Source organism: Protopterus annectens, chromosome 2.part2 (assembly GCF_019279795.1).
Source record: "Protopterus annectens isolate FY-2018-M chromosome 2.part2, PAN1.0, whole genome shotgun sequence".
Classification (NCBI taxonomy): Eukaryota; Metazoa; Chordata; order Ceratodontiformes; family Protopteridae; genus Protopterus; species Protopterus annectens.
This window is the reverse complement of record NC_056730.1, coordinates 327,105,090-327,122,643: the sequence shown is the minus strand read 5'-3', so window position 1 is coordinate 327,122,643 and position 17,554 is coordinate 327,105,090.

Here is a 17,554-nt window from a genome sequence, read left to right as displayed (position 1 = left end):
ATTCATAGGTGTGTACTAGGCTAATGACCCTGGCGCCTTTACAAGCCTAGCCCATAGAAGTCCCCTGGCATCATGCCGCCCAACGTTAGTTCCCAGTGACTCTATCAAGTAGAGCCACTGGAGTGATCCCCAGGGTGAACTTTCTATTACCCATCCACTCATCAAGATTTCTCTTGAAGAGAGTCAGTGAAGTGCTCTGCTTTACATGCATGGGAAGTCTATTCCAGAGCATGGGCAGTCTCTGGGTGAGGAACCTGGCCCCCCAGCATGTTCTGTTGATTGTGGTAATGAGGTTGAGGTCTCTGGAGCGTGTGATGCAGAGGGATTGGGATTTCTTTAGATGTAGCATTTCTAACAGAGCTGGGTCAGACATGTTGTTTTGTTTTAAAGTTTTTATTTGAGGCCAGAATTATTAATTTTCTCAAATGCCTTGCCTGTATAGTCATTGTCCAATCCTATCAGCTTTTGACCTATTTTGAGACAGTATTTAGCCTGTGTTACTTTTAACAACACTTCTTTATCCACATATTGGAGTAACTTTACTATTATTGATCATTGTGGAACTGCTGGATTTGTGAGAATTGGCCTACGAATTGCTCTATATGCTCTTTCAATACCATATAATAAGCCATCTTGTAAGTGCAAGAGTTGTAGCATCCAGGATGTCTTCAAAGAAATGAAGTCCTTACTACATGTATTCCCATGGACACCAACAATTATTGTATTTGACCTTCGTTACCAGTTTCTAGATCTTCTATTTTATTCAGTAGTCACATGTTTTGTTTTAGAAGGTATTCTGTGTGAAATTCTTCTCCCTTCATCCTGCCATCAATGTCATTCTAAGCTGCTTCTATTTCTTGCATTTGTACATTCTCCTTTTCAGTCTTTGTTTTTAACACTTATGTCTGTTTAAGACTATTACCTTATAAAGTTTCTAGTGTATTCTCTAAAATATCATTTTTTGTAGTTAATTCTTAAAATGAAGACAATACCTGTTGGAAGTCTTTTTTAAGGACTGGTCTCCATATTTTTGAGGCTCTCATTTCTAATGTTTCCTTTGAGATATGTTTCTTTAAAATTTGAAGTGATTTTTTTAAAACAGAAAGATACTTAAGTAGCTTAGATGTATGCTTGTTAGGAGAGATATTGCCTTTTTGACAGATTTCCTTGTCTTTTCTCAGAAAAAAATAGTTTTAGATTTGCAGAGTTCTTCCTTAATGCTAGTAGTCATCATCTATTTTGAACCCAAAACGTGCACTGGTCTCACAAAAAATGGACATAAGGACAGCTACTACAGTCTAACCTGTTATATATTCCAGGTACACAACTTGATGAAACTTAGAATAATAGTCAACAAAGCAAGAACAAGCCAGTTTTGTGCTGAAATGAGTCTGCACAAATGTTTATCTACAACAAAGACAAAGATTTACAAGGGATAAGTTCCTCCATCAGCTTTTGATTTCTGTATAGGTTTGCAAATGTCACAGTCCTTGAACATCTTTCCTATTTATTCTGTTATTCCAAGTCAGTAAAGGCTATCATAAGTTCTTTCTTTTGATTTCATCATGCCTAAATGCAATTCATACAGTCTACTAACCATATTCTCTTAGCTGTAAGAGAATTATTATGCTGTTTCCTTTAAACAATAAACTGCAGTATGGAAAATACACACATTAAGATATTAAGTGATTTTTGTGGAATCTGGCCCTCCCGACATAATGACATCATGAAGCAGCTATAGCTCATAATCATTCAGAGCATAAGGTTTGAACTGTTTCAGAATTCTGAGCTATTAGGGCATTTCAGTAGAAACTGGCAGTTGAGAAACAATTACTGCCGCTTCTAGGTCTCTCTAAAAAGATATTCCTTGCGATTCTGCAAGTATGCCTGCACACATCTGCCATATGTATAAACCTACCATTCTGAACTTGTCACATTTTTGTAATGACAGTGACACTCTCTAGACTGTAGCAGATAGATTATTTAGTATATTAAATGGTATGTAATGATTTATGAAATTATTATACAATGGTGCTTTTGCAATAAATATATTGTGGAATTTCTGACAGTCAAGCACTGCATCTAATACCCCTTTTTCAAACTGAACATTGTTGTGATCTATCAAATATCTTGACCCATATACAAGTTTTTTACCTTCTTGTAGTAAGACTCCACCAAGCCATTTATGGCTTGCATCTATCTGCAACATAGTAGGCTATGATAGGTCATAATATTTCACAGGTGGTACAACACTAACAAGATATTTCAAGAAGACATTTTTTCTGCCCTTTTGACCAAAAGCATTCCAGAAAACTTTCTAAAAGCTTCTTTAATGCCGCCATCACATCTGAATAAATTTGGATTAAATGTAGATATTGTGTTATGCCTAGGCATCACATTACAGATGATTTTCAGTGTTTGTTATATATTAATTATTGCCTTCACTTTATCAGAATCTGGTTTAAACACATCCAGTGATAAAATATGGCCAATATAGCTGAGTAAAGCAACATAAATTTGACATTTGCTTCCCTTCAGCATTAAGCTTTTCTGTCTTAGCCAGTCAAGCAGTTTAATCTGCCATTGATCATGTTCTGGATTAGCTATATCCCAGACCAAAATATCATCAGTGATATTTACTGCACCAAAGAACCCTGCTACTCTATTTACAATAGCTATGTGAAAGACTTCTAGAGCCATTGAGAATCCAAATGGCAACCTCAGGAATATATACTGGGATGTGTGTATTACAAGTGAACATCCCAGAAATAGGGTCATTCAGATTAACTTAGAATCTTGGGTTAGCATGAAGTACAGAGAAATCTTTTAAATTCAGCATTGTTGCTTCTACATTTTCTACTGTCAAATATTAACAATATTCCCTTTGATCCATTTATTTAAATATTTGTTCATAGGTCCATAGGTTCATAGGTGTTTACTAGGCTAACGACCACAAGAGCCTTTTTAAGCCTAGCCATGCATCCCAAATCTCTGCCAAGTTCTGATACCCTTGATAAGTGTAAGCATGGGCCCGGGAGATGAACCAATTACAGGTTACCTGTTTGCATTAGAGACATAGGTGCCAAATCAGGGATGAATTTCCGGTTTCCCATCCAATTGTCCAAGTTGCACTTGAATTGGGTTAGGGAGGAGCTCTGCTTCACATGGATGGGAAGCCGGTTCCATAGATGGGGTAGTCTCTGTGATACATGTCTATCTCTCCAGCAGGTCCTATTTATATCACAGGGAAGGTTTAAGTGTTTAGAATGGGTAATTCTGGTACTGTTTGTTATGTGGATATGCAGGAGGTCCATCAGAGTGGGGTCTGACAATGCCTGTATTCCAGGCATAGATCTCCCCTACAAAGCCTGTATCAGACAGAATACAGGGATAGGGCCTTGAAGCAGTCTACATATGACATATTACTTACGTCCTGTATTGTTTTAGTGAGAAACCTATGTGGACATTCCAGTTGTTGGATATGCTTGGTTAGGTACATACCAAAGGGGACACTGCACTCAATGATAGATCTGATGAATACTGAATACATTGTAACAATGACTTCCTTGGACTTAGATGCCATACCTTTGTTTGTAAGTTGCGCAACATAGAATGATTTCCTCACCACTGTAGACACGTGATGATCAAAGCTAGATTACTATCTATGTGCGTCCTTAAGTCCATGACTACTGGGTCAACTTTAAGGGGTTTGTTGTCAATATGATAGTTACCAGGGATGGATGACATCCCAAAGGATACTACTATGCATTTCTTGACATTTTGTTTTAGTCCATGGCTCCGACACCAGTTGTTTGTCTGTGTCAGCCCCTCCTGGAGAACATTTGGGTCAGTGTGGGATTCAATGGCAGCTCCTAATTTGCAATCATCTGCAAATTTAGTCAGCCAGTGACCATTGACATTGCTCTTGACTTCTGAGAAGTAAATGCCAAAAAGGAGAGGTCCAAGGACTGATCTGTGAGGGACTCCACTTGTGTCTGGCCTCTTTGTAGAGGTGGACTTTCCAATCCGTCCTTTCTGGGTCCTGTCTATGAACCAGTTGGCTATCCATCGGATGACATATGGATTTGCACCTAACCTCTTGAGTTTGTCATGTGAAATATCTTAATGGAACTACTAATTTTTTGAAGTTCACTAGTACATGGAACAAAAAATCACATTAACAATATAGATATCAGTTTATCAAATGAGGAGGAAAATTTACAAAGTGCAATATATAGGAAGGCTACATATTCAAACACACTGCTGTATTTTAATAGTAACTATCCATACTATCATAAATGTAGTGCAGTCAAAGGGCAGATGGTACGACTATCAAGAATAATTAGTAGTGAAGAAGTCTTCCATATAGAAATGTGCAACCTTATAGGAATGTTTCTGGAAAGGGGCTACCCTTTAAAATTTTTGTTGAATATCAAAAAAGAAGTTAATAAGAAAATGGAACGAATGTTTGCACCTATCTTGTTGGCTGAGTGGCAGTTTAAAGACAAAAATAAAGATCTGGTACAAGAGAACAATATGACTAATGCCATGGTTTTGGAATACAATGATAGCAGTTCCAGGATTGTTGGCATTGTCAATCAATGTTGGGAATTATGTTTCAAGGGGGACATGTTAACAATTCTTGGAAAAAAATCCTGAATAGTCTTTAGTAGGGGGAGAAATATAAAGAATATACTAGAGACTAAAATAAATAAACTTGTATACAAATCCTACATGTCCAAATGTGAGAATTGTAAATTTTGTATATATATAAATGATGGACCGTATGTCTTTATCCAGGGCAGTGACATTTCCATTTCATGTCCAGGTAGGGTCAACTGCAACACAATGCACATAGTATATGTAGCTACTTGCTTATCCTGCCCCAGTTTCTATGTGGGTAAAACCATTCGTAGATTGAGGGACAGGATAGGCGAACATGTAAGGGCTATAAGGAATAAAGACACACATAATGCTCTTTTTATACATTCCGAAAGATGCATTAATTTTAAAACGTTTGTGTTTTTTGTGATAGCTAGAGTTTTCAAGAATGAACATGAAGGTGACAATGATCTGTTGTTGGAAAGTAAAGAATCTTTATGGCAGTTGAAGCTAAACACTTCTATGGAACCTGGTTTACATGATTTTATTTCCATTAAGCCATTTTTGAAAATTAGACATAACCAAATTGTTTGACATATCTAATTTTCAGGATTTATTTTAAAAATCATGCAGAATGTAATTTTAATAATTTCAAGTAGATTTAGTATGTTGCTTAATGAATGATTAGGAAATATTTTGTTACAATGTAAAAAATTTTGGAGTATATTTTTTTAAGAAGAATAGGCATTTAATAGATGTACTGTCTTTTTAAAAGTTTGGGCGGGAAAAATTGTGGGTGGGTGCTTGTGTAGTTACAAACAGTATCTGTTACTATTTAACCTTTTGGAGACAATGTTTAAACAACTCTGAAGATGCCTTTGGATTATCTGGCGAAAGCGCTTAATTGTTTGAATTGCAAGTACTTTGGATTGCAATAAACAGTTAACTGCACTGGTTTCGGTAATTGTTTTTTATTTTTTTCAGTTTGTCAACAATGCCCAAGTGGGGTATTGTGTCAAATGCTTTGGCCAGGTCAGGTTAGGCAATGTGAATGATTTTGCCCTTATCCATTGCTTTGGTGACATTCTCAAAGAAGTCCACCAAGTTGAGTAAGCATGATCTGCCTTTGACGAAACCAAACCGGGTTGGGTCCAGTGTCTGGAGGTTTACTATTTCTATATTAATCATCTCCATGATAATTCTTTCCATGGCTTTACATACAAGACTAGCAAGACTTATGGGTCTGTAGTTTCCAAGGTCTGTGGATTGCCCACCTTTGTGCAGAGGGATGACTGTTGCCTTTCTCCATTCATAAGGCACGAAGTCTGTTTGGAAGCTGCAGTTAAATAGTAATTCCAGAGGCTCTGATAGGTCATGTTTCATGCTATTTAGAAGGCATCCTGGGATATTGTCTGAGTCCATTGATGCAGTGTTCTTGGTCTTAGAGAGAGCATTAAGGAGCTGTTCCCTAGTGATAGTAAGGGGAGTTACATTTGATGATATTCCCTGAGGGAGGATTGAGGGGGAGAGACCTATGCCTATGCTTAATTTGTCTTGTACTCTTCTGCTGCCATGGTGTTTACCCAGTTTTCATGCATTTCAACTCTTGTTCTCTCTCAACTCAAAACACAAAAGGTTCCCTTATCTGAGTATGAATTACAGATATTTCCTCAGGAGAAATTGTAATGATATTCATATTACAGACAGCTCATTTCTTCAATGTTTTTTATTCAAAATATCATCAACAATCTGTAATATATATGACTCTGATTGTACTTTATGCTGTACATTTGTGCACCATCGGTAAAATAGGAATCACATAAACCTTTCAGATTCTTTTGACTCATCACTGACGAAATAACTGTTGAACTAACAAATCCACAAACAAGCGAGCAGGAACACAATCAGAGACCACTTCGTAAAATAAGCTGGTATTTAATAAATCCAAATGAAATGTTAGCGCTTTCGGCTAAAACAATATTTAGCCTTCTTCAGACAAACAGCGGAATGTTAATTGTCATTGCTTAAAATACAATAATAAAACCAATTGGAAAAAAGTGCATTCGTCTATTAAATATTGCCATGGTTACCTTAAAACGGAATTGCACATAATTAATGTAAACATTGAATAGTGTTACTTGAAATGAAACACTAAAGAAGTGTAAACATTGAATAGTGTCACAGTGCTGTTAGTAATACTTTCTCTAGTAAGGCTTTATTCTGCATCATTTTGGCATGAATTCTTTTTATCTTACCAAGGTCTTTGCAACACTCATCTCCTAAAATACCAGGCTGTTTTAAGAAAGCTTGAACTGATCCTACCTGAAATAATAAAATGTGTTTTTTAAATCTGTACGCATGGTCTAGTTAAATGTAATCCTTAAGCTTCAGTTTGTGCCCAGAATAAGGCAAAAGTAAGCACAGAGATGTAAATCACATATTATTCAGAGATTTGAATGTAGAGTCATGAAAGATAATATTGGTTTCTGCCCTAGTATCTAACTTGAATGATGAAGACATGTGACTAATCATTAGCTTTTTGTCAAGCAGTTATCTTTATTAAGGTTATTAATTTGAACTGCTTTCACATTTTTAGTTCTGGCGTTTCTGTTAGCACTAATGTTATTTAATGTATTCACATGCATTTCTGTAGTGCCAATAAACACTTTGGTTTTGCTTTTCTTGTTTACTTCTACAACTTTTACAGCTTGCAACAATATTTTCATGGTCCACAAACTCTTACAAAATGACACATCTAACAAAATCTGCAAACCATATTAAAACGTTTGTTTCTCATATCTGAATCCACACTGTTTTCAGTAGATAACGGTTTCTCATTTTTTTTGCCTGGTGTCATCCTTAGTGCCTTTTAATTGCCACACTTCCAAGTATCATACTTTTAAGTTGAATTTTATATTTCACTTACTTTATAAACATGTACATCTTTTCCCAGTGTCAGATATAATTTTACAGTCTGCCCCTGTCCTGATTATTTGCAATGCCACATAGAACTCTATCTCTGACTAGATAATCGATCAAGTTACCAGACAGAAAGTTCTGAGCCCTGAGTTTAAGATCAAATAAATATTCATTTACTGATTCTTAAACCTTATGATTTATAATAAAGAATAAGGGGTTGATACAGGATACATTATTTTTTGGCAAAGAATGCTTTCTACCTACCTTTAAACACAGAAATATTTTCTCTCTCCTCTTCTGAAAAAGTAAAAGCATTAAACAATTTGATTGCTTCTTCCCCAGTGCTGTGAAGGATCTAGATGCATCCAGTTTAGCAGCGAGTCTTCTTACAGTAAGATGCACAAAACATTGAATCCATAGCTTTCAATGTTCAAAGGTTTACATGCAGTTTTAAAGCTGTGAACCGTTATAGAGAAGTCATATCATAGCACAAACCTAAGAAAATGTTGTGTAGAGAATTCTGCTGGTCCAGTGGTATGAAAACAAAATGAAATATTTATGACAGCAAGATTTTAACTTAAAAAATAAAGTAGTTTTTTCACAAAAATGCTGAAAATTGTAAGAACAAAGTGCTTAGACATTTTTCATTGAATTATAAGCAATTTTACGCTATACTGTCTGAACATGTGCATGAGGGAGAAAGAGTAGAGGGTCTACTACAAGTGCTCATGTGCTAGTATCTGACAACACACTTGCTCACTGCCATTTGCTCAAAAAGGCAATCATGCAAACTCCCAATAACTCAGTCTCCTATAACTACTTAGCCCTCCCAACACCCTATTCTATAACACTACATAGTCCTACCAGAATCCTACCTCTAACCCTAAATCTCCCCTCCTGCTTCCTAAAACTAAAAATCCCTTCCTACTCCCTAATCCTAAAATCTTCCTCCTGCTTCCTAACTCTAAGACTCATTTTCCACTCTCTAAACCTAAAATCCCCTCCTGCTCCCTATCGCTAAGACCCCCTTCTCTATCTCCCTCTGTAACTCTAAGACTTCCTTCTCACTCCAAAACCCTAGAAGCTCCTTCCCACTCCCTAAACCTAAAATCCATCTTCCACTACCTAGACCCAACCAGTGCCCTAATCCACACCCCCGTCCCCTCCAACTCCTTCACCACAGCTGCTGCGTTACCTCACTGAAAGCTGAATAACATGTTTGGGTAAACAGCTTCTTCCCTGAACTCATATTCAAGTTCAAGTTTGAGCATGAGCAACAGCATACCTGAGTTGCAAGACACTTAAAACCCTGGCTTTGAGACAATAGTTTTTTCAAGTTCTTGTTGTACTTCCAAAAAGCAGCTAGTTTTGAGCAGAACAAAAAAGCAGAGTCTATATTCCTTGTCAAAATCTGTCAGAAACAAGCTCCTTTTGAAGTCATGCTGTAGCATCCCATGTCTAGTGCCATTGTGCTGTATCTTAACTTAACCAGTTAGTACAATGCATATAAAGAACAAATGGAAGGCCCATTCATACTGAACAGTTTTGTTATAGTTCATTTCACTACAGCACTGATGAATCGGCTATGTCACAATACACAACTCCCCTATACTTACTTCCTTTATAGTGGTATATACAGCAGTTAGGATACTTCACGCACTGCCATAGGTGACACACAGGAGTGGCAGGCACAGCTGTGCTGCTAATTTAATCAAACCAGTTGTCAAGTAGCAAATAAACTCTGCATCCTACATCAAATAAGCATGTTAGGAAAGAGTTCATGTTACCATTTTGTTATTAATTGCTGTGTTTGTTACTGTTTGTTATATTACAAGTCATCTAACGACTTGGGTTAAATCTATAGTAAATATTAAATATTTTCTTGTTGCACAGATACATTGGCAACATTAAATATTTTTACACACTGGGAAAATGCATCTTCATCTTAACAAAAACAGAGTAATATTTATCATGTTATCTAAATGAAGTTGTAGGTAATCGGCAGATATACAGTATAACTTGGAGTTTCAGCTCTGCTTTCTCATGCTTAGATTTCCAAATGGATATTAGGCAGTCTATGTCGGTGGGAGTGTGTGTGCGTGTGTGTGTGTGTGTGTGTGTGTGTGTGTGTGTGTGTGTGTGTGTGTGTGTGTGTGCGTGCAGGGATCTCCATCTCTATGTGTGTGTGTATATTTGATATATATATATATATATATATATATATATATATACACACACACACACACACACACACACACACACACACACACACACACACACACCATTTCATTAGTATCCCATTTTGTCAACTCTTGACTTTAAAAAAACAAAAAAGAACAGCTGTATGTGACTAGAAGACCACCAGCCCCCGCCTCCCCCCGAAGTAAATACATCTGCTTACCGGAAGTCAATTTCAGTAAACTGAAGAACAAATACCCTAAAACAAAACCTAGTAACTAAAAATAAGTGTTTTACAAGCGGTATGATCCCCTTCTATCCTCCATATCTACCTTACTTAACTCCATGGTTGCACAATAATGAGGAAAGAAGAAACTCCCCATTCAAGTGCAGAGTGACCTTACACATAACACAGTTTTGTTATGCATACATACTTACATACATTCATTCATTTATACATCTATTGATGAGGTATCATTTTGTACCTAACAAATCAGTTGTTTACACACACACACACACACACACACACACACACACACACACACACACACACACACACACACACACACATTAACACACACACACTTCACACACACAACATTTCAGTGCAAACACCTGCATAGAACTACCCAGTGATCTTGCATAAACAATGATTTCTCTGCCAATAAAAATATTATCTGATCCATCTGTTACTAAGTCAGCAAGACACAGACAAAAAGAAAATCCACACCACAGAACTGCAGAGTTATCTTGCACAAACAGTAATCCCACTAATAGTAAAAAAACAGTTTCAAAATGTTGTTTGTCTTTTCCCGGTTAGGGGTCGCCACAGCAGAACTCCGGTTAGCTAATGACTGGCAGTAGATTTTTATGGTGCCAGGTTGCCAGCCCGACACCCAACCTTCAGTGAAGGCACACCCATTCACACATGTCTTTCAGAGGCCACTCGACTGCAGGGAGGACATGCAGACTCCACACAGAAGACACTCCAGCCGAGAATCGAACAGGAGAACCTCTTGCTGTGAGGCAACCTCTTGCTGTGAGGCAATGCTACAGCTGTACCACCGCAGCACAGATAAATAGACACGATACAATAGATTTAAACAATGAGGTGACTATTGACCAGGTATCTAACAAAGAAGTTGGTGACTGCTCTATTACAACACATTTAGGTTTTAATTTATACAATTTTACTAACAAAAATTTTGGTAAGAATTTTTTGATCTATTTAGTAAATGTTTTACGTTTGTACCCACTTTTTATTTAGATATTGGTAAGGTATTAATCAACTTGAAACTATATACTAGGTTTACTGAATCTAAAAATATTTTTTTACAATTCAGATAGCCCTATTTTGGACTCTCAATTTCTTACTCCTAAACGCCATAGTATTTTTATTCCCCCACAACATTATTTAATCCAGACATTTGAACAACTTTGTGAAACTCAAATTAGAAGAGTTTTAAACAAGAAAATGTTGACAAAATATAATTTGACATCAGCAGAACAGTTTTGCCTAAAAGAATTAACTAGTTCAGATGAATATAGGATTATGAAACCAGACAAAGGGGGTGGGGTTGTTATTATGCTCAGCACTGACTATAACAAAAGGATGACATCATTATTAGATGACGATGACACTTATGACAAAGTCAGTAGGCACGAGGTCAACAGAGCATATACTATGATTGACTGGTTAATATATGAATATTTGATGGACGCAAGAATTGACTGAGACATCTTCAAATATATTTCAGTGGAATTCCCTATAATACCATCCATTTTTGGGATTCCAAAGATTCACAAAGATGTACACCACCCCCCATTCAGACCCATTGTATCAGCTAAGGGTTCGAAAACTGAAGCATTAGCTGCATTTATAGATTTTAAATGTAAAGACATTTTGAAAAGTTTACCACACATTCTCAGAGACTCATGACATTGTTTAGAACAGGTTAGAAAATTCTCAACAAACTTTGATTTTAAGTCCAACTTTTTTATGGCTACTGTAGATGTTATTAATCTTTTTTCTGTTATTCCCCACGAAAAAGGGTTGGAAATGTTTGAAACATGTCTTAATACACATAACAGATTAAATGTTTCTGACAACCGCCTACTTACAGAAATGCTTGAATTGGTTTTGGAAAACAATTTTGTGTATTTTAACAAGGATTATTATATACAGAAAAAGGGAGTTGCAATGTGGGCTAGATGCACCCCCATTTATGCCAATTTAGTTTTAGCACAATGGGAATCTGACTTTATATTCACTAGTACTTTTTGGCATAAGGTACTGCTATATTTGCATTATCTGGACGATATACTTATTTTTTGGGGGGGTACCAAAGATGAGTTTAATGAATTTATTGTATTTTTAGGACAGACCACAGATTTTTTTAAATTTACCAGTCACATTTTCGACAACAATGTTGAATTTTTGGATATTAAGCTTACTATTGCCAACAACAGATTTGAATCAAGTTTATTTAGGAAGAAAACATACTCAAACTCGTTGCTACATTTTGACAGCTGCCATCCACTCCACCAAAAAAGAAACCTGGTTAAAGGTCAGATGGTTAGGCTGTCTAGAATTGTTAGTGACAATTATGTTTTTGAACAGGAATTAGAAACACTTATGAATATGTTTTTTGCTAGAGGATATCATTATGAGTTTGTTTCAAAAGTTAGCAAAGAGATAAAAATTAAGAGGAAGACCACATATAAACCTATTATTTCACATGGACTAACAGAGGCAGAAAACCCTAATTCTATTGTAGCCAGAAATGATACCTTTATTGTTCCATTTAATGATAAAACGCAAGAGATTGTCAACATTGTTCAAGAATTATGGGTTAGTGTTATTGACTCAAACGTGGAACTTTCCAATATTTTAGGTAACTTACCTACAATTACTTACAGCAAAGGGAAAAACTTGAAAAATGTATTTGAAACTAACACTAACACTGATTTGATGAGACATTCTAGAATGAGCAAATGTGATGCTTGTCATGTTTGCAGATTCATTAATGATGGTCCATATATTTCTATTTCTAACTATGGGAAGACTATCAAATGTCCAGGCCATTGTAATTGTAATTCCAGCATGGTTGTCTACGTTGCATCTTGTACAGCTTGTCAAGCATTCTATATAGGGAAAACTATTAGGAAGTTAAAAACTCGTATCATTGAACATTTAAGTGACATTAAAAGACATAAATCTACCAGCATGTTATTTAACCACAGTATCAATTGTTCTAACTTCAAAAGATTTCTTTTTTCGTCATTGACAGAACACCACAAAACATACACAAAGGGGGAGACGAAAAAACTTTGTTGGAAGCTAAAGAATGCTTATGGCAACTTAGGCTTAATGCATATAAATGGCCTGGCATTAATGAACAAATAGCAATTACTAGTATTCTCAAACTAAGATCACATTTTATATGAACTAAAGAAAATTATTTACAAACAATTTTTATGAATTTTTATGAATTTTAAGTATTATTTATTGTTAGGTATTTATTATGGAAGTTTAACTTATACTGTGATTGATATTTTTACATTACAAACAGAATATTTACACATTTTAACCGACAGATTATTATTACTAGTATTATTGTTAATTTCAACATTATAACTATACAACAAAACTTCCTATACACCTTATGATGAATATATTAGTTATTTTATATATAATATTTATATATAATATTTAATATTGGTATTTATATTTATATATTTATATTTATATTTAATTTATTATATATTTATATTCAAATATAAATTTATATTTATTATACTAGTTGAAATTTTATATTCAATAACTTTAAATATAGATATATTTATTGGCATACATTACTGATACACAAAAGTAATTATTTTCTAAAACTCTTACCATATGATATATTTTTAACATTTTTTTATCTGTCCTTTCAACAGTATATGGTTTTTATTTTTGTCTCTTTAAAGAAATGATGAACTGATTGCTTGATTATTTTTAATTATTACTCAATTATTCTCTTAAATGTTTTTGAAGTTTTTATATAAGGGATGATTTGTAAGGTATTATGTACTCTGATGAAGCCCCTGGGTAGTGGGTGAAAGCGCTTAGTATTGTGGATTGTATCATGATGTGTCTTCTTGTTTGGTGAATTTTTAACATTAAAAGTTGTTTTGGAGTGACCAGGATCCAAGGTTTGCTGTTACTTTTAGCTTACTGATTCCCACAGTATCCATCTGTCTACTGTGTGACTAAGCAAACCAGACAGTATTCCTAGGTCACCACTAAAAAAAGGCATTTGCATCTGTTAGACTTACCTGCTTAGTATTTAAATAAAAAATAACCTGAAACTGATTATAATACCTCTTGTGTCTTATGTAGATCAGGATGTAGTCATTTGTTTTTAAATACTTTGCCTTCTTCTGGATGTGTCCTTTCAGTGATTTAATTGTAACAACAAAGCACAGCAAAGGCGAGTTGTTGCATATTTTCCAAACCTTTGACTCCTAGAATTACAATTGCTGCAATACTATTTTCATGCTATGTGCCCATTTAATAAATTAATTTGTTTACCATTGTGACAGGCCCTCTTAACCCGGAACAGCAATCAAGGAGCCTCAATCCTCACCACTGACACCGGTGAAAGACTGTCACTAAAACGGATGAATTTACACAGTAATTTCAAATGCAGCTCTCTGCATCAAGCACAATTTACCCCAAGAGTAGTTCTAAGTGACTGACACACCCACACCTGGGTATTTGATTTTCACACCCAGGCTGGCACAGATTTAATAGCTGTACCCCTTATGCCCAGACAATAAGGTAATGATGCTGCCACCAGCCAGTCACTGTCAGGCTCATACAAGGGTATCCAATTATATTGTTTACTAACATAAATGTTAGAGTGTAACCCAAGCAGCAAGACTTTTCAGAGTAGACAAGACATCATTAGAATAACCACAAGTACTCTCAAGATGTTAAAAAGAATCTCTAAAAAGACCAGCCACAGTAAAAGGTATAAAAGCATTTAATAATAAATACTAAAATAGAAAACATAAGATTATTAAATATTTAAGTGCAATAAACATCAGAGTTTCAATCACAGGAGAAATAAAAATAACTCAGTTGGACAGATTCAATCAGATGCGGAAAAACAATACTTAACTAATCTCACTGCAATTCCTGGCTGTCTAAAGAAGAACTGTTCCCTAGCTACGTAATTAATACAGAAAGGCAAGATTAGAAGCTGAGTTGCTTACTTCCACAAGGTAATGTGATTTTCTTCTCACTTACACTGATCTAACTGAACTCAACTGAACTGAATGTGATAACTGTCATAGATTTTTATATAAGGCTCCATAGAAAACAAAACAAGTTAGTCTGTAAGTTCCATCCTCTCACTGCTGGTTATAGAATGACATCACATTTGATCACGACTCTGGTAGAGTACAAGCTCAGAGCTTTTCTAAGACCTGTTGCAGTATTTGAAAGCTATAGAATTCTTTGTTTAAACATAATCACTTAATCAGTTACAATAACACTGTTAATACATTTTAACACAAGCATCTGTACAAGTCAGTGTGATAGTCAAATGACAGAAAATTATTTATAAAACTCCAGCCAACCATGCTATCATATGTTACACATGCACTGCCCTATTCTCCCTGGCACAGATGGTAATGACTTACATCATCACAATGTTAATACAAAATATCTGGTGGCACATATCAAACAGGAATGATAAACAGTGGATATAAAAGGTATACACACCCCTGTTAAAATGCCAGGTTTCTGTGATATAAAAAAATTAGACTACAATACATCATTTCAAAACTTTTCCCACCATTAATGTGACCTATAACCTGTACAATTCAATTGAAAAAAAATCTGTTGGAGGAAAAATATAAAAAATTTAAAAAGTATAATAAGCTGGTTGTGTAAGTGTGCACACCCTTAAACTAATACTTTGTTCAAGCACCTTTTGATTTAATTACAGCATTCAGTCTTCTTGGATACACACCTGCCATTAATTAAAGAGACTCTGATTAACCCAGTTGCCTGCTACAGCAAAAGCCATGGTTCGCAAAGAGCTTACAAAGCATCAAAGGGATCTCATTGTTGAAATGTATCAGTCAGGAGAAGGGTACAAAAAAAATTCCACAGCATTGGCTATACCACAGAACACAGTGAAGACAGTCATCAAAAGGTGGAGAAAATATGGGGCAACAGTGATGTTGCAAAGAACTGGACGTCCTTCCAAAATTGATGAAAAGACAAGACAAAAACTGGTCAGGGAGGCTGCCAAGAGACCTACAGCAACACTGAAGGAGCTGTATGAATTTCTGGCAAGTACTGGTTGTGTACTACATGTGACAACAATCTCCCTTATTCTCCATATTTCTGGCTATGGGGTAGGGTTGCAAGATGGAAGCCTTTTCTTACACAGAAAAACATCCAGGCCCAGCTAAAATTTGAAAAACAATACATCAAGTCTCCCCAAAGCATGTGGGAAAATGTGCTATGGTCTGATGAGACCAAGGTTGAATTTTTGGCCACAATTCCAAAAGGTATGTTTGGTGCAAAAACAACACTTTGCAGCACCAAAAGAACACCTTCCCCATGGTGAAGCATGGTGTTGGCAGTGTCATGCTTTGGGGTTGCTTTTCTTCAGCTAGAACTGGGGCTTTAATCAAGGTGGAGGGAATTATGAACAGTTCCAAATACCAGTCACATTTGGCCCAAAACCTTCGGGTGTCTGCTAGAAAGCTAAATATGAAGAGGATTTCCACCTTTCAACACAACAATGACCCCAAGCATACATCCAAATCAACTAAAGAATGACTTCACCAGAAAAAAAAAGAAAGTTTTGGAATGGCCCAGCCAGAGCCCAAGCCTTAATCCAATAGAAAATCTGCGGGTGACCTGATGAGGGCTGTGCACAAGAGATGCCCTTGCAATCTGACTGATTTGGAGTGCTTTTGCAAGGAAGAGTGGGCAAATATTGCCAAATCAAGATGTGCCATGCTGATAGACTCCTACCCAAGAAGACTGAATGTTGTAATTAAATCAAAAGGTGCTTCATCAAAGTATTAGTTTAAGGGTGTGCACACTTATGCAACCAGCTTATTGTATGTTTTTTATTATTTATATTTTTCCCCTAACAAATTTGTTTGTTTTTCAATTGAATTGTACAGGTTATAGGTCACATTAAAGGTGTGGAAAATTATTTTGAAATGATTTATTGTGGTCTCATTTTTTTATATCACAAAACCTGGCATTTTAATGGGTGTGTACACTTTTTATATCCACTGTACAGTGCTTGAGTGTCACTCATTAGTAAAGAAGCAAGATTTGTACCATTTCACACCCTTGAACATGTATAAAATCTTATGTTTTTGTAGAAAGGATCAGCATATGGGGCTTAGTCCAAAAGTTCTGAGTAATGACTAATTAAATGAGCTGGAGTTCATTTAGGGATTCAGATGCTGGAAGAGCCAGCCATGGAGAGCTGATGCTGGGTTTCACATTTTTTGTGGGGGGATCTTAAATTCCTGGCCCTGGCAGACAACCAAATGACAGACTCAAGCAATAGTTTCAAGGCATATGCAGTCTGTCTAGAAACATGCAGTGTAATAAAGGATGTCTATGGGTGAGAATCCTCATCTGCACTTCAGGCACAGTGATTCAGGTATTTGGTACAGAAGAGTAGAATCCAAAATAAAAAAAAAAAGCCAACCACGGATGGCTGCCATTGTTTCCCAGATCTCAATCTCTCCCCCCTGTCCTCACATACAAAATAGGAGAGGACAGTTTCTACATGAGGCAGTTGTAGTGGGATGTCAGTGTAAAAGAATA